The sequence below is a fragment of the Bombina bombina genome, unplaced genomic scaffold (genome assembly GCF_027579735.1).
Source record: "Bombina bombina isolate aBomBom1 unplaced genomic scaffold, aBomBom1.pri scaffold_1653, whole genome shotgun sequence".
Lineage (NCBI taxonomy): Eukaryota > Metazoa > Chordata > Amphibia > Anura > Bombinatoridae > Bombina > Bombina bombina.
In genome coordinates, this window is record NW_026512899.1 from 35,107 (window position 1) to 53,125 (window position 18,019).

The window sequence follows — 18,019 nt, forward strand, 5'->3', positions numbered from 1 at the left end:
GGCATGTGTGTGTATCATTTACATGAAGCAGAGGGTGAGAGAGAAGGGAAGAGAGGGCATGTGTGTGTATCATTTACATGAAGCAGAGGGTGAGAAAGAAGGAAACAGAAGGTGTGTGTGTACTATTGACATTAATCAAAATTGAAAGAGAAGAAAGGGCATGTGTGTGTATCATTTACATGAAGCAGAGGGTGAGAGAGAAGGGAAGAGAGGGCATGTTTGTGTATCATTTACATGAAGCAGAGGGTGAGAGAGAAGGGAAGAGAGGGCATGTGTGTGTATCATTTACATGAAGCAGAGAGGACGAGAGAGGGAAGAGAGGGCATGTGTGTGTAACATTTACATGAAGCAGAGGGTGAGAGTGAAGAGAAGAGAGGACATGTGTGTGTATCATTTACATGAAGCAGAGGGTGAGAGAGAAGGGAAGAGAGGGCATGTGTGTGTATCGTTTACATGAAGCAGAGGGTGAGAGAGAAGGGAAGAGAGGGCATGTGTGTGTATCGTTTACATGAAGCAGAGGGTGAGAGAGAAGGAAGAGAGGGCATGTGTGTGTATAATTTACATGAAGCAGAGGATGAGAGAGAAGGGAAGAGAGGGCATGTGTGTGTACCATTTACATGAAGCAGAGAGGACGAGAGAGGGAAGAGAGGGCATGTGTGTGTAACATTTACATGAAGCAGAGGGTGAGAGTGAAGAGAAGAGAGGGCATGTGTGTGTATCATTTACATGAAGCAGAGAGGACGAGAGGGCATGTGTGTGTAACATTTACATGAAGCAGAGGGTGAGAGTGAAGAGAAGAGAGGGCATGTGTGTGTATCATTTACATGAAGCAGAGGGTGAGAGAGAAGGGAAGAGAGGGCATGTGTGTGTATCGTTTACATGAAGCAGAGGGTGAGAGAGAAGGGAGGGCATGTGTGTGTATCATTTACATGAAGCAGAGGGTGAGAGAGAAGGAAGAGAGGACATGTGTGTGTATCATTTACATGAAGCAGAGGGTGAGAGAGAAGGGAAGAGAGGGCATGTGTGTGTACTATTTACATGAAGTAGAGAGGACGAGAGAGGGAAGAGAGGGCGTGTGTGTACTATTTACATGAAGCAGAGAGTGAGAGAGAAGGAAAGAGAGGGCATGTGTGTGCACTATTTACATGAAGCAGAGGGTGAGTGAAAAGAAGAGAGGGCATGTGTGTGTACTATTTACATGAAGCAGAGGGTGAGAGAGAAGGAAGAGAGGGCATGTGTGTGCACTATTTACATGAAGCAGAGGGTGAGAGAGAAGGGAAGAGAGGGCATGTGTGTGTACCATTTACATGAAGCAGAGGGTAAGAGAGAAGGGAAGAGAGGGCATGTGTGTGTGTATCATTTACATGAAGCAGAGGGTGAGAGAGAAGGAAGAGAGGGCATGTGTGTGTGTGTATCATTTACATGAAGCAGAGGGTAAGAGAGAAGGAAGAGAGGGCATGTGTGTGTATCATTTACATGAATCAGAGGGTGAGATTGAAGAGAATAGAGGGCATGTGTGTGTACTATTCACATGAAGCAGAGGGTGAGAGAGAAGGGAAGAGAATAGAGGGCATGTGTGTGTAATATTCACATGAAGCAGAGGGTGAGAGAGAAGGGAAGAGAGGGCATGTGTGTGTGTACCATTTACATGAAGCAGAGGGTGAGAGAGAAGAGAAGAGAGGGCATGTGTGTGTAACATTTACATGAAGCAGAGGGTGAGAGAGAGAAGGGAAGAGAGGGCGTGTGTGTGTGTCATTTACATGAAGCAGAGGGTGAGAGAGAAGGAAGAGAGGGCATGTGTGTGTATCATTTACATGAAGCAGAGGGTGAGAGAGAAGGGAAGAGAGGGCATGTGTGTGTGTACCAATTACATGAAGCAGAGGGTGAGAGAGAAGGGAAGAGAGGGCATGTGTGTGTGTACCATTTACATGAAGCAGAGGATGAGAGAGAAGGAAGAGAGGGCATGTGTGTGTATCATTTACATGAAGCAGAGGGTGAGATTGAAGAGAATAGAGGGCATGTGTGTGTACTATTCACATGAAGCAGAGGGTGAGAGAGAAGGGAAGAGAATAGAGGGCATGTGTGTGTACTATTCACATGAAGCAGAGGGTGAGAGAGAAGGGAAGAGAGGGCGTGTGTGTGTGTGTCATTTAAATGAAGCAGAGGGTGAGAGAGAAGGGAAGATAGGGTGTGTGTATCATTTACATGAAGTAGAGGGTGACAGAGAAGGAAGAGAGGGCATGTGTGTGTATCATTTACATGAAACAGATGGTGAGAAAGAAGGAAACAAAAAGGTGTGTGTGTACTATTGACATTAATCAAAATTGAAAGAGAAGAGAGGGCATGTGTGTGTATCATTTACATGAAGCAGAGGGTGAGAGAGAAGGAAGAGAGGGCATGTGTGTGTATCATTTAAATGAAGCAGAGGGTGAGAGAGAGAAGGGAAGAGAGGGCATGTGTGTGTGTGTGTGTGTGTGTGTGTCATTTACATGAAGCAGAGGGTGAGAGAGAGAAGGGAAGAGAGGGCATGTGTGTGTGTGTGTCATTTACATGAAGCAGAGGGTGAGAGAGAAGGGAAGAGAGGGCGTGTGTGTGTATCGTTTACATGAAGCAGAGGGTGAGAGAGAAGGAAGAGAGGGCATGTGTGTGTATCATTTACATGAAGCAGAGGGTGAGAGAGAAGGAAGAGAGGACATGTGTGTGTATCATTTACATGAAGCAGAGGGTGAGAGAGAAGGGAAGAGAGGGCATGTGTGTGTACTATTTACATGAAGTAGAGAGGACGAGAGAGGGAAGAGAGGGCGTGTGTGTACTATTTACATGAAGCAGAGAGTGAGAGAGAAGGGAAGAGAGGGCATGTGTGTGCACTATTTACATGAAGCAGAGGATGAGAGAGAAGGAAGAGAGGGCATGTGTGTGTATCATTTACATGAAGCAGAGGGTGAGAGAGAAGGAAGAGAGGGCATGTGTGTGTATCATTTACATGAATCAGAGGGTGAGATTGAAGAGAATAGAGGGCATGTGTGTGTACTATTCACATGAAGCAGAGGGTGAGAGAGAAGGGAAGAGAATAGAGGGCATGTGTGTGTACTATTCACATGAAGCAGAGGGTGAGAGAGAAGGGAAGAGAGGGGGCATGTGTGTGTACTATTTACATGAAGCAGAGGGTGAGAGAGAAGGGAAGAGAGGGCATGTGTGTGTGCACTATTTACATGAAGCAGAGGATGAGAGAGAAGGAAGAGAGGGCATGTGTGTGTATCATTTACATGAAGCAGAGGGTGATTGAAAAGAAGAGAGGGCATGTGTGTGTACTATTTACATGAAGCAAAGGGTGAGAGAGAAGGGAAGAGAGGGGGCATGTGTGTGTATCATTTACATGAAGCAGAGGATGAGAGAGAAGGAAGAGAGGGCATGTGTGTGTATCATTTACATGAAGCGGAGGGTGAGAGAGAAGGGAAGAGAATAGAGGGCATGTGTGTGTACTATTCACATGAAGCAGAGGGTGAGAGAGAAGGGAAGAGAATAGAGGGCATGTGTGTGTACTATTCACATGAAGCAGAGGGTGAGAGAGAAGGGAAGAGAGGGCGTGTGTGTGTGTGTGTGTGTACCATTTACATGAAGCAGAGGGTGAGAGTGAAGAGAAGGGAGGGCATGTGTGTGTATCATTTACATGAAGCAGAGGGTGAGATTGAAGAAAATAGAGGGCATGTGTGTGTACTATTCACATGAAGCAGAGGGTGAGAGAGAAGGGAAGAGAATAGAGGGCATGTGTGTGTAATATTCACATGAAGCAGAGGGTGAGAGAGAAGGGAAGAGAGGGCATGTGTGTGTGTACCATTTACATGAAGCAGAGGGTGAGAGAGAAGAGAAGAGAGGGCATGTGTGTGTAACATTTACATGAAGCAGAGGGTGAGAGAGAGAAGGGAAGAGAGGGCGTGTGTGTGTGTCATTTACATGAAGCAGAGGGTGAGAGAGAAGGAAGAGAGGGCATGTGTGTGTATCATTTACATGAAGCAGAGGGTGAGAGAGAAGGGAAGAGAGGGCATGTGTGTGTGTACCAATTACATGAAGCAGAGGGTGAGAGAGAAGGGAAGAGAGGGCATGTGTGTGTGTACCATTTACATGAAGCAGAGGATGAGAGAGAAGGAAGAGAGGGCATGTGTGTGTATCATTTACATGAAGCGGAGGGTGAGATTGAAGAGAATAGAGGGCATGTGTGTGTACTATTCACATGAAGCAGAGGGTGAGAGAGAAGGGAAGAGAATAGAGGGCATGTGTGTGTACTATTCACATGAAGCAGAGGGTGAGAGAGAAGGGAAGAGAGGGCGTGTGTGTGTGTGTCATTTAAATGAAGCAGAGGGTGAGAGAGAAGGGAAGATAGGGTGTGTGTATCATTTACATGAAGTAGAGGGTGACAGAGAAGGAAGAGAGGGCATGTGTGTGTATCATTTACATGAAACAGATGGTGAGAAAGAAGGAAACAAAAAGGTGTGTGTGTACTATTGACATTAATCAAAATTGAAAGAGAAGAGAGGGCATGTGTGTGTATCATTTACATGAAGCAGAGGGTGAGAGAGAAGGAAGAGAGGGCATGTGTGTGTATCATTTAAATGAAGCAGAGGGTGAGAGAGAGAAGGGAAGAGAGGGCATGTGTGTGTGTGTGTGTGTGTGTGTGTGTCATTTACATGAAGCAGAGGGTGAGAGAGAGAAGGGAAGAGAGGGCATGTGTGTGTGTGTGTCATTTACATGAAGCAGAGGGTGAGAGAGAAGGGAAGAGAGGGCGTGTGTGTGTATCGTTTACATGAAGCAGAGGGTGAGAGAGAAGGAAGAGAGGGCATGTGTGTGTATCATTTACATGAAGCAGAGGGTGAGAGAGAAGGAAGAGAGGACATGTGTGTGTATCATTTACATGAAGCAGAGGGTGAGAGAGAAGGGAAGAGAGGGCATGTGTGTGTACTATTTACATGAAGTAGAGAGGACGAGAGAGGGAAGAGAGGGCGTGTGTGTACTATTTACATGAAGCAGAGGGTGAGAGAGAAGGGAAGAGAGGGCATGTGTGTGCACTATTTACATGAAGCAGAGGATGAGAGAGAAGGAAGAGAGGGCATGTGTGTGTATCATTTACATGAAGCAGAGGGTAAGAGAGAAGGAAGAGAGGGCATGTGTGTGTATCATTTACATGAATCAGAGGGTGAGATTGAAGAGAATAGAGGGCATGTGTGTGTACTATTCACATGAAGCAGAGGGTGAGAGAGAAGGGAAGAGAATAGAGGGCATGTGTGTGTACTATTCACATGAAGCAGAGGGTGAGAGAGAAGGGAAGAGAGGGGGCATGTGTGTGTACTATTTACATGAAGCAGAGGATGAGAGAGAAGGAAGAGAGGGCATGTGTGTGTGCACTATTTACATGAAGCAGAGGATGAGAGAGAAGGAAGAGAGGGCATGTGTGTGTATCATTTACATGAAGCAGAGGGTGATTGAAAAGAAGAGAGGGCATGTGTGTGTACTATTTACATGAAGCAGAGGGTGAGAGAGAAGGGAAGAGAGGGGGCATGTGTGTGTACTATTTACATGAAGCAGAGGGTGAGAGAGAAGGAAGAGAGGGCATGTGTGTGCACTATTTACATGAAGCAGAGGATGAGAGGGCATGTGTGTGTGTACCATTTACATGAAGCAGAGGGTGAGAGAGAAGAGAAGAGAGGGTGTGTGTGTCATTTACATGAAGCAGAGGGTGAGAGAGAAGGGAAGAGAGGGCATGTGTGTATGTCATTTACATGAAGCAGAGGGTGAGAGAGAAGGGAAGAGAGGGCACGTGTGTGTACTATTCACATGAAGTAGAGGGTGAGAGAGAAGGAAGAGAGGGCATGTGTGTGTATCATTTACATGAAGCAGATGGTGAGAAAGAAGGAAACAGAAGGTGTGTGTGTACTATTGACATTAATCAAAATTGAAAGAGAAGAGAGGGCATGTGTGTGTATCATTTACATGAAGCAGAGGGTGAGAGAGAAGGGAAGAGACGGCATGTGTGTGTGCCATTTACATGAAGCAGAGAGGACAAAAGAGGGAAGAGAGGGCATGTGTGTGTACCATTTACATAAAGCAGAGGGTGAGAGTGAAGAGAAGAGAGGGCATGTGTGTGTATCATTTACATGAAGCAGAGGATGAGAGAGAAGGGAAGAGAGGGCATGTGTGTGTATCATTTACATGAAGCAGAGGATGAGAGAGAAGGAAGAGAGGGCATGTGTGTGTATCATTTACATGAAGCGGAGGGTGAGAGAGAAGGGAAGAGAATAGAGGGCATGTGTGTGTACTATTCACATGAAGCAGAGGGTGAGAGAGAAGGGAAGAGAATAGAGGGCATGTGTGTGTACTATTCACATGAAGCAGAGGGTGAGAGAGAAGGGAAGAGAGGGCATGTGTGTTTATCATTTACATGAAGCAGAGGGTGAGAGAGAAGGAAGAGAGGGCATGTGTGTGCACTATTTACATGAAGCAGAGGATGAGAGAGAAGGAAGAGAGGGCATGTGTGTGTATCATTTACATGAAGCAGAGGGTAAGAGAGAAGGAAGAGAGGGCATGTGTGTGTATCATTTACATGAATCAGAGGGTGAGATTGAAGAGAATAGAGGGCATGTGTGTGTACTATTCACATGAAGCAGAGGGTGAGAGAGAAGGGAAGAGAATAGAGGGCATGTGTGTGTACTATTCACATGAAGCAGAGGGTGAGAGAGAAGGGAAGAGAGGGGGCATGTGTGTGTACTATTTACATGAAGCAGAGGGTGAGAGAGAAGGAAGAGAGGGCATGTGTGTGTGCACTATTTACATGAAGCAGAGGATGAGAGAGAAGGAAGAGAGGGCATGTGTGTGTATCATTTACATGAAGCAGAGGGTGATTGAAAAGAAGAGAGGGCATGTGTGTGTACTATTTACATGAAGCAAAGGGTGAGAGAGAAGGGAAGAGAGGGGGCATGTGTGTGTATCATTTACATGAAGCAGAGGATGAGAGAGAAGGAAGAGAGGGCATGTGTGTGTATCATTTACATGAAGCAGAGGGTGAGAGAGAAGGGAAGAGAATAGAGGGCATGTGTGTGTACTATTCACATGAAGCAGAGGGTGAGAGAGAAGGGAAGAGAATAGAGGGCATGTGTGTGTACTATTCACATGAAGCAGAGGGTGAGAGAGAAGGGAAGAGAGGGCGTGTGTGTGTGTGTGTGTGTACCATTTACATGAAGCAGAGGGTGAGAGTGAAGAGAAGGGAGGGCATGTGTGTGTATCATTTACATGAAGCAGAGGGTGAGATTGAAGAAAATAGAGGGCATGTGTGTGTACTATTCACATGAAGCAGAGGGTGAGAGAGAAGGGAAGAGAATAGAGGGCATGTGTGTGTAATATTCACATGAAGCAGAGGGTGAGAGAGAAGGGAAGAGAGGGCATGTGTGTGTGTACCATTTACATGAAGCAGAGGGTGAGAGAGAAGAGAAGAGAGGGCATGTGTGTGTAACATTTACATGAAGCAGAGGGTGAGAGAGAGAAGGGAAGAGAGGGCGTGTGTGTGTGTCATTTACATGAAGCAGAGGGTGAGAGAGAAGGAAGAGAGGGCATGTGTGTGTATCATTTACATGAAGCAGAGGGTGAGAGAGAAGGGAAGAGAGGGCATGTGTGTGTGTACCAATTACATGAAGCAGAGGGTGAGAGAGAAGGGAAGAGAGGGCATGTGTGTGTGTACCATTTACATGAAGCAGAGGATGAGAGAGAAGGAAGAGAGGGCATGTGTGTGTATCATTTACATGAAGCGGAGGGTGAGATTGAAGAGAATAGAGGGCATGTGTGTGTACTATTCACATGAAGCAGAGGGTGAGAGAGAAGGGAAGAGAATAGAGGGCATGTGTGTGTACTATTCACATGAAGCAGAGGGTGAGAGAGAAGGGAAGAGAGGGCGTGTGTGTGTGTGTCATTTAAATGAAGCAGAGGGTGAGAGAGAAGGGAAGATAGGGTGTGTGTATCATTTACATGAAGTAGAGGGTGACAGAGAAGGAAGAGAGGGCATGTGTGTGTATCATTTACATGAAACAGATGGTGAGAAAGAAGGAAACAAAAAGGTGTGTGTGTACTATTGACATTAATCAAAATTGAAAGAGAAGAGAGGGCATGTGTGTGTATCATTTACATGAAGCAGAGGGTGAGAGAGAAGGAAGAGAGGGCATGTGTGTGTATCATTTAAATGAAGCAGAGGGTGAGAGAGAGAAGGGAAGAGAGGGCATGTGTGTGTGTGTGTGTGTGTGTGTCATTTACATGAAGCAGAGGGTGAGAGAGAGAAGGGAAGAGAGGGCATGTGTGTGTGTGTGTCATTTACATGAAGCAGAGGGTGAGAGAGAAGGGAAGAGAGGGCGTGTGTGTGTATCGTTTACATGAAGCAGAGGGTGAGAGAGAAGGAAGAGAGGGCATGTGTGTGTATCATTTACATGAAGCAGAGGGTGAGAGAGAAGGAAGAGAGGACATGTGTGTGTATCATTTACATGAAGCAGAGGGTGAGAGAGAAGGGAAGAGAGGGCATGTGTGTGTACTATTTACATGAAGTAGAGAGGACGAGAGAGGGAAGAGAGGGCGTGTGTGTACTATTTACATGAAGCAGAGAGTGAGAGAGAAGGGAAGAGAGGGCATGTGTGTGCACTATTTACATGAAGCAGAGGATGAGAGAGAAGGAAGAGAGGGCATGTGTGTGTATCATTTACATGAAGCAGAGGGTGAGAGAGAAGGAAGAGAGGGCATGTGTGTGTATCATTTACATGAAACAGAGGGTGAGATTGAAGAGAATAGAGGGCATGTGTGTGTACTATTCACATGAAGCAGAGGGTGAGAGAGAAGGGAAGAGAATAGAGGGCATGTGTGTGTACTATTCACATGAAGCAGAGGGTGAGAGAGAAGGGAAGAGAGGGGGCATGTGTGTGTACTATTTACATGAAGCAGAGGGTGAGAGAGAAGGAAGAGAGGGCATGTGTGTGTGCACTATTTACATGAAGCAGAGGATGAGAGAGAAGGAAGAGAGGGCATGTGTGTGTATCATTTACATGAAGCAGAGGGTGATTGAAAAGAAGAGAGGGCATGTGTGTGTACTATTTACATGAAGCAAAGGGTGAGAGAGAAGGGAAGAGAGGGGGCATGTGTGTGTACTATTTACATGAAGCAGAGGGTGAGAGAGAAGGAAGAGAGGGCATGTGTGTGCACTATTTACATGAAGCAGAGGATGAGAGGGCATGTGTGTGTGTACCATTTACATGAAGCAGAGGGTGAGAGAGAAGAGAAGAGAGGGTGTGTGTGTCATTTACATGAAGCAGAGGGTGAGAGAGAAGGGAAGAGAGGGCATGTGTGTATGTCATTTACATGAAGCAGAGGGTGAGAGAGAAGGGAAGAGAGGGCACGTGTGTGTACTATTCACATGAAGTAGAGGGTGAGAGAGAAGGAAGAGAGGGCATGTGTGTGTATCATTTACATGAAGCAGATGGTGAGAAAGAAGGAAACAGAAGGTGTGTGTGTACTATTGACATTAATCAAAATTGAAAGAGAAGAGAGGGCATGTGTGTGTATCATTTACATGAAGCAGAGGGTGAGAGAGAAGGGAAGAGACGGCATGTGTGTGTGCCATTTACATGAAGCAGAGAGGACAAAAGAGGGAAGAGAGGGCATGTGTGTGTACCATTTACATAAAGCAGAGGGTGAGAGTGAAGAGAAGAGAGGGCATGTGTGTGTATCATTTACATGAAGCAGAGGATGAGAGAGAAGGGAAGAGAGGGCATGTGTGTGTATCATTTACATGAAGCAGAGGATGAGAGAGAAGGAAGAGAGGGCATGTGTGTGTATCATTTACATGAAGCGGAGGGTGAGAGAGAAGGGAAGAGAATAGAGGGCATGTGTGTGTACTATTCACATGAAGCAGAGGGTGAGAGAGAAGGGAAGAGAATAGAGGGCATGTGTGTGTACTATTCACATGAAGCAGAGGGTGAGAGAGAAGGGAAGAGAGGGCGTGTGTGTGTGTGTGTGTGTACCATTTACATGAAGCAGAGGGTGAGAGTGAAGAGAAGGGAGGGCATGTGTGTGTATCATTTACATGAAGCAGAGGGTGAGATTGAAGAAAATAGAGGGCATGTGTGTGTACTATTCACATGAAGCAGAGGGTGAGAGAGAAGGGAAGAGAATAGAGGGCATGTGTGTGTACTATTCACATGAAGCAGAGGGTGAGAGAGAAGGGAAGAGAGGGCGTGTGTGTGTGTACCATTTACATGAAGCAGAGGGTGAGAGAGAAGAGAAGAGAGGGTTTGTGTGTGTGTGTCATTTAAATGAAGCAGAGGGTGAGAGAGAAGGGAAGATAGGGTGTGTGTGTGTCATTTACATGAAGTAGAGGGTGACAGAGAAGGAAGAGAGGGCATGTGTGTGTATCATTTACATGAAGCAGAGGGTGAGAGAGAAGGGAAGAGAGGGCGTGTGTGTGTGTACCATTTACATGAAGCAGAGGGTGAGAGAGAAGAGAAGAGAGGGTGTGTGTGTGTGTGTCATTTACATGAAGTAGAGGGTGACAGAGAAGGCAGAGAGGGCATGTGTGTGTATCATTTACATGAAGCAGAGGGTGAGAGAGAAGGAAGAGAGGGCATGTGTGTGTATCATTTACATGAAGCAGATGGTGAGAAAGAAGGAAACAGAAGGTGTGTGTGTACTATTGACATTAATCAAAATTGAAAGAGAAGAGAGGGCATGTGTGTGTGTATCATTTACATGAAGCAGAGGGTGAGAGAGAAGGAAGAGAGGATGTGTGTGTATCATTCACATGAAGCAGAGGGTGAGAGAGAAGGGAAGAGAGGGCATGTGTGTGTACTATTTACATGAAGCAGAGAGGACGAGAGAGGGAAGAGAGGGCGTGTGTGTACTATTTACATGAAGTAGAGAGTGAGAGAGAAGGGAAGAGAGGGCATGTGTGTTTATCATTTACATGAAGCAGAGGGTGAGAGAGAAGGAAGAGAGGGCATGTGTGTGCACTATTTACATGAAGCAGAGGATGTGAGAGAAGGAAGAGAGGGCATGTGTGTGTATCATTTACATGAAGCAGAGGGTAAGAGAGAAGGAAGAGAGGGCATGTGTGTGTATCATTTACATGAAGCAGAGGGTAAGAGAGAAGGAAGAGAGGGCATGTGTGTGTATCATTTACATGAATCAGAGGGCGAGATTGAAGAGAATAGAGGGCATGTGTGTGTACTATTTACATGAAGCAGAGGGTGAGAGAGAAGGGAAGAGAATAGAGGGCATGTGTGTGTACTATTCACATGAAGCAGAGGGTGAGAGAGAAGGGAAGAGAGGGCATGTGTGTGTGTGTACCATTTACATGAAGCAGAGGGTGAGAGAGAGAAGAGAAGAGAGGGTGTGTGTGTGTGTGTCATTTACATGAAGCAGAGGGTGAGAGAGAAGGGAAGAGAGGGCATGTGTGTATGTCATTTACATGAAGCAGAGGGTGAGAGAGAAGGGAAGAGAGGGCATGTGTGTGTATCATTTACATGAAGCAGAGGGTGAGAGAGAAGGAAGAGAGGGCATGTGTGTGTACTATTCACATGAAGTAGAGGGTGAGAGAGAAGGAAGAGAGGGCATGTGTGTGTATCATTTACATGAAGCAGATGGTGAGAAAGAAGGAAACAGAAGGTGTGTGTGTACTATTGACATTAATCAAAATTGAAAGAGAAGAGAGGGCATGTGTGTGTATCATTTACATGAAGCAGAGGGTGAGAGAGAAGGAAGAGAGGGCATGTGTGTGTATCATTTACATGAAGCAGAGGGTGAGAGAGAAGGGAAGAGAGGGCATGTGTGTGTGCCATTTACATGAAGCAGAGAGGACAAGAGAGGGAAGAGAGGGCATGTGTGTGTACCATTTACATAAAGCAGAGGGTGAGAGTGAAGAGAAGAGAGGGCATGTGTGTGTATCATTTACATGAAGCAGAGGGTGAGAGAGAAGGGAAGAGAGGGCATGTGTGTGTATCATTTACATGAAGCAGAGGATGAGAGAGAAGGAAGAGAGGGCATGTGTGTGTATCATTTACATGAAGCGGAGGGTGAGATTGAAGAGAATAGAGGGCATGTGTGTGTACTATTCACATGAAGCAGAGGGTGAGAGAGAAGGGAAGAGAATAGAGGGCTTGTGTGTGTACTATTCACATGAAGCAGAGGGTGAGAGAGAAGGGAAGAGAGGGCGTGTGTGTGTGTGTGTACCATTTACATGAAGCAGAGAGTGAGAGTGAAGAGAAGAGAGGGCATGTTTGTGTATCATTTACATGAAGCAGAGGGTGAGATTGAAGAGAATAGAGGGCATGTGTGTGTACTATTCACATGAAGCAGAGGGTGAGAGAGAAGGGAAGAGAATAAAGGGCATGTGTGTGTACTATTCACATGAAGCAGAGGGTGAGAGAGAAGGGAAGAGAGGGAGTGTGTGTGTGTGTACCATTTACATGAAGCAGAGGGTGAAAGAGAAGAGAAGAGAGGGTGTGTGTGTGTGTCATTTACATGAAGCAGAGGGTGAGAGAGAAGGGAAGATAGGGTGTGTGTGTGTCATTTACATGAAGTAGAGGGTGACAGAGAAGGAAGAGAGGGCATGTGTGTGTATCATTTACATGAAGCAGAGGGTGAGAGAGAAGGAAGAGAGGGCATGTGTGTGTGTATCATTTACATGAAGCAGAGGGTGAGAGAGAAGGAAGAGAGGACGTGTGTGTATCATTCACATGAAGCAGAGGGTGAGAGAGAAGGGAAGAGAGGGCATGTGTGTGTACTATTTACATGAAGCAGAGAGGACGAGAGAGGGAAGAGAGGGCGTGTGTGTAATATTTACATGAAGTAGAGAGTGAGAGAGAAGGGAAGAGAGGGCATGTGTGTTTATCATTTACATGAAGCAGAGGGTGAGAGAGAAGGAAGAGAGGGCATGTGTGTGCACTATTTACATGAAGCAGAGGATGTGAGAGAAGGAAGAGAGGGCATGTGTGTGTATCATTTACATGAAGCAGAGGGTAAGAGAGAAGGAAGAGAGGGCATGTGTGTGTATCATTTACATGAAGCAGAGGGTAAGAGAGAAGGAAGAGAGGGCATGTGTGTGTATCATTTACATGAATCAGAGGGCGAGATTGAAGAGAATAGAGGGCATGTGTGTGTACTATTTACATGAAGCAGAGGGTGAGAGAGAAGGGAAGAGAATAGAGGGCATGTGTGTGTACTATTCACATGAAGCAGAGGGTGAGAGAGAAGGGAAGAGAGGGCATGTGTGTGTGTGTGTACCATTTACATGAAGCAGAGGGTGAGAGAGAGAAGAGAAGAGAGGGTGTGTGTGTGTGTGTCATTTACATGAAGCAGAGGGTGAGAGAGAAGGGAAGAGAGGGCATGTGTGTATGTCATTTACATGAAGCAGAGGGTGAGAGAGAAGGGAAGAGAGGGCATGTGTGTGTATCATTTACATGAAGCAGAGGGTGAGAGAGAAGGAAGAGAGGGCATGTGTGTGTACTATTCACATGAAGTAGAGGGTGAGAGAGAAGGAAGAGAGGGCATGTGTGTGTATCATTTACATGAAGCAGATGGTGAGAAAGAAGGAAACAGAAGGTGTGTGTGTACTATTGACATTAATCAAAATTGAAAGAGAAGAGAGGGCATGTGTGTGTATCATTTACATGAAGCAGAGGGTGAGAGAGAAGGAAGAGAGGGCATGTGTGTGTATCATTTACATGAAGCAGAGGGTGAGAGAGAAGGGAAGAGAGGGCATGTGTGTGTGCAGAATTTACATGAAGCAGAGAGGACAAGAGATGGAAGAGAGGGCATGTGTGTGTACCATTTACATAAAGCAGAGGGTGAGAGTGAAGAGAAGAGAGGGCATGTGTGTGTATCATTTACATGAAGCAGAGGGTGAGAGAGAAGGGAAGAGAGGGCATGTGTGTGTATCATTTACATGAAGCAGAGGATGAGAGAGAAGGAAGAGAGGGCATGTGTGTGTATCATTTACATGAAGCGGAGGGTGAGATTGAAGAGAATAGAGGGCATGTGTGTGTACTATTCACATGAAGCAGAGGGTGAGAGAGAAGGGAAGAGAATAGAGGGCTTGTGTGTGTACTATTCACATGAAGCAGAGGGTGAGAGAGAAGGGAAGAGAGGGCGTGTGTGTGTGTGTGTACCATTTACATGAAGCAGAGAGTGAGAGTGAAGAGAAGAGAGGGCATGTTTGTGTATCATTTACATGAAGCAGAGGGTGAGATTGAAGAGAATAGAGGGCATGTGTGTGTACTATTCACATGAAGCAGAGGGTGAGAGAGAAGGGAAGAGAATAGAGGGCATGTGTGTGTACTATTCACATGAAGCAGAGGGTGAGAGAGAAGGGAAGAGAGGGAGTGTGTGTGTGTGTACCATTTACATGAAGCAGAGGGTGAAAGAGAAGAGAAGAGAGGGTGTGTGTGTGTGTCATTTACATGAAGCAGAGGGTGAGAGACAAGGGAAGAGAGGGCATGTGTGTATGTCATTTACATGAAGCAGAGGGTGACAGAGAAGGAAGAGAGGGCATGTGTGTGTATCATTTACATGAAGCAGAGGGTGAGAGAGAAGGAAGAGAGGGCATGTGTGTGTGTATCATTTACATGAAGCAGATGGTGAGAAAGAAGGAAACAAAAAGGTGTGTGTGTACTATTGACATTAATCAAAATTGAAAGAGAAGAGAGGGCATGTGTGTGTATCATTTACATGAAGCAGAGGGTGAGAGAGAAGGGAAGAGAGGGCGTGTGTGTGTATCATTTACATGAAGCAGAGGGTGAGAAAGAAGGAAACAGAAGGTGTGTGTGTACTATTGACATTAATCAAAATTGAAAGAGAAGAGAGGGCATGTGTGTGTATCATTTACATGAAGCAGAGGGTGAGAGAGAAGGAAGAGAGGGCATGTGTGTGTATCATTTACATGAAGCAGAGGGTGAGAGAGAAGGAAGAGAGGGCATGTGTGTGTATCATTTACATGAAGCAGAGAGGACAAGAGAGGGAAGAGAGGGCATGTGTGTGTACCATTTACATGAAGCAGAGGGTGAGAGAGAAGGGAAGAGAGGGCATGTGTGTGTATCATTTACATGAAGCAGAGGATAAGAGAGAAGAGAAGAGAGGGCATGTGTGTGTACCATTTACATGAAGCAGAGGGTGAGAGTGAAGAGAAGAGAGGGCATGTGTGTGTATCATTTACATGAAGCAGAGGGTGAGAGAGAAGGAAGAGAGGGCATGTGTGTGTATCATTTACATGAAGCAGAGGGTGAGAGAGAAGGAAGAGAGGGCATGTGTGTGTACTATTTACATGAAGCAGAGGATGAGAGAGAAGGGAAGAGAGGGCATGTGTGTGTATAATTTACATGAAGCAGAGGGTGAGATTGAAGAGAATAGAGGGCATGTGTGTGTACTATTCACATGAAGCAGAGGGTGAGAGAGAAGGGAAGAGATTAGAGGGCATGTGTGTGTACTATTCACATGAAGCAGAGGGTGAGAGAGAAGAAAAGACAAGGTAGGGGTGTGAACCAAATAGATTTTATTATTACAATCTGTCTGTGCTGAGGCTCATCATTAACATAGGGGGAAACATTTCAGAATCTGAGTTTTCTAACTGTGAATCTTATACCATAGATCACTCACTTGCAGATACATCTGATGGCTGAATATTCTGTAGGTCTCCTTGTGCTCCTGTGTATAGATTTTCATCACTGTGACCTGTTAGATCTAATAAAGAATACAATTAGTTTTATGGTTATATGGATTTAAGTGCAGTTATCTCACACAATCTAATTATACAGTAATATTACACAACACATCATTATTTGAAAACATTACTAGTAACTTCTGCCATAGATCTGTTACCTGCAGAGACGTCTGATGGGGTCTCCACTGGCTGAATATTCTGTACAAGTTCTCTATGTGCTCCTGTGTCTAGATTTTCATCTCTGTGACCTGTTAGTTCTAATAAAGAATAAAATCAGTTTGTTTTGTTAAAGGGACAATTATACAAAAGATTTTTCTTTGCATAAATGTTTTGTAGATGATCCATTTATATAGCCCATACAGTTTTTTTCTTCTTCTTTTTTTAAATGTATAATTTATTTTTAAATAACATTGCTTTGATTTTCAGAATCCTAAACAAGCCCCAAACTTTTAGGAGAATACTGATGTATACCTACTCCAGCTTGCTCCTGTTTGTGTAAAGGGTCTTTTCATATGCAAAGGAAGGGGGCGTGTCTGATATTTCCCACTTGCAATGGGCGTTCTAGCTACCTTTTTAACAGAGCTAAACTGGGAGCTTCTAAGTAACTTTTTAAATGGTTTTAAACTGAATTTTTAAATCGGTATCTGTGCATATTTATAGTAGTGTCTATTACATGCAGTTATATGAAAATTGGTGTATACTGGGGGCGGAGCTAGCACCGCAACAAGATGGCGGCTTTTCTTTGAAGCTCCGTGTTTCAAAAGCCTTATTAGCCGTCTCACCTGGTTCTCATCAGCCTAAAAGCAGACCAAATGTTAGGTGAACACTAACAAAAGGATGCTGTTCCTGTGTAACCAACTTGGATCTCCTGATAGCCTGCACATCGCTCCGTCGTTGAGACCTATTTCCCAAGTGCACCATAAAAGCATGATCACCGCATAACTCTGCCAGAGGGCCCCAGCCTGCAGTCGACAACTACAGAGAAGTTACGGTTCAGCAGACAGAATAACAGCTGAATAAAGCCACTGAGGTCGCCGATCTCAAGGTAACTAAGCAGAGTGATTGCACAGGACAGCGACCTCAGTCAGGCACATTGCAGAGCTGCCGTAACATTGATCACAGGCTACAAGTGAATATACACTAAAAATCAAGCAATCTCCCAACGCTGCTCAGAGTAAGACACACGCATATATCCTGATTGCCTCAGACACCAACGGTCACAAGTACCATCCACTATGGAGACTTCCATCAATAACTTGTTGCGCAGCTTAATCATCATCAGCAAGCTCTCACTCTGGAGATCAGATCTGCCTTTCACTCGTTTCCGGACAGATCAGAGGTAGAAATGTCAGATGACAGCAGCCAGTTTACCTCTGATTCCCCAACCCTAAGTCAGCTATCTGAAGTCGCTCAATCTGAAGGAGACACAGCTGTTCCTGAGTCATATGAGGCAAGAGGACGGTCTAATAAATTATATATATGAGAGCTCCTGGCCAGCTCTCAAAGTGACATTTCCGGAAAGATCACATCCCTGGCCCATTTACACCTCTTCTGCTGAACAAACAGCGTTGCTCATGTTTATATGGAATGACTTGGACTTTTGCACAGTATATGACTCCCAGAAAAAATAGTCCGCCTGCCATCCCCAAGAAACTAACCTGAACAAGAACTTTCAACGACTGTTTGAGATCTCTTATGTGAGAGCAGGAGTGGGATAGCTTAACACAGTTTAGATGTTATACCCAACTGACATATGTTACTCAAGAAACCATTTCATTTTTGCTCCCCAAAGTTAGGGGTTTATTATATCATTGCATTATAAGCCTCTTAATATTTGATTGACTGAGACTCTTTTCCTCCTTTCCCTGATCCTAAGGTTGTATAAATCTAACTTTCGTGGTGATGTATATTATGAGAATTTGCAAAGTTTAATGAGTATGCCTAGTATTGTTTTTAAACGCCAGAATCTCTAACTCCTTAATGTAGCATTATTTACCCTAACGGAGTGCAAGTATATGAGGACTGCTTATTATAAGGCTACACAACATCATTAGGAGACTCCTATACATGAACATGGTACGTATAAAATAGCTTTCAATGTGTATTTTTGAGAGATTCCAATAGGTTTATCCTGCTTTAGGGGACATGGCCTCACCAAACAGTATCTCTCTAATCCAGAATTCTGTTAATCAAGGTGTTTATTCCTAAATAGTTTAATGCAGTCAGCTCGTGCACAACTAAGTTTTTCTATACCAAATCATTGTCCTCTCTAGTACCTTAAGATTCTAA

The 18,019-nt window shown here is 44.9% G+C and overlaps 1 protein-coding gene across 1 annotated transcript in view; it reads right to left on the reverse strand.

The window, feature by feature from the left end:
- LOC128644595 (gastrula zinc finger protein XlCGF26.1-like) overlaps positions 1-15,983 on the reverse strand; it is a 34,641-nt gene extending 18,658 nt beyond the window's left edge. Inside the window, exons 1-2 of the mRNA XM_053697142.1 lie at positions 15,889-15,983; positions 15,667-15,750 (exon numbers count right to left, since the gene is read on the reverse strand). The gene's annotated coding sequence lies outside the window, so the exon portion shown is untranslated. The remainder of the gene's footprint in view (positions 1-15,666; positions 15,751-15,888) is intronic.
- Between the last annotated feature and the right edge of the window lie 2,036 nt (positions 15,984-18,019).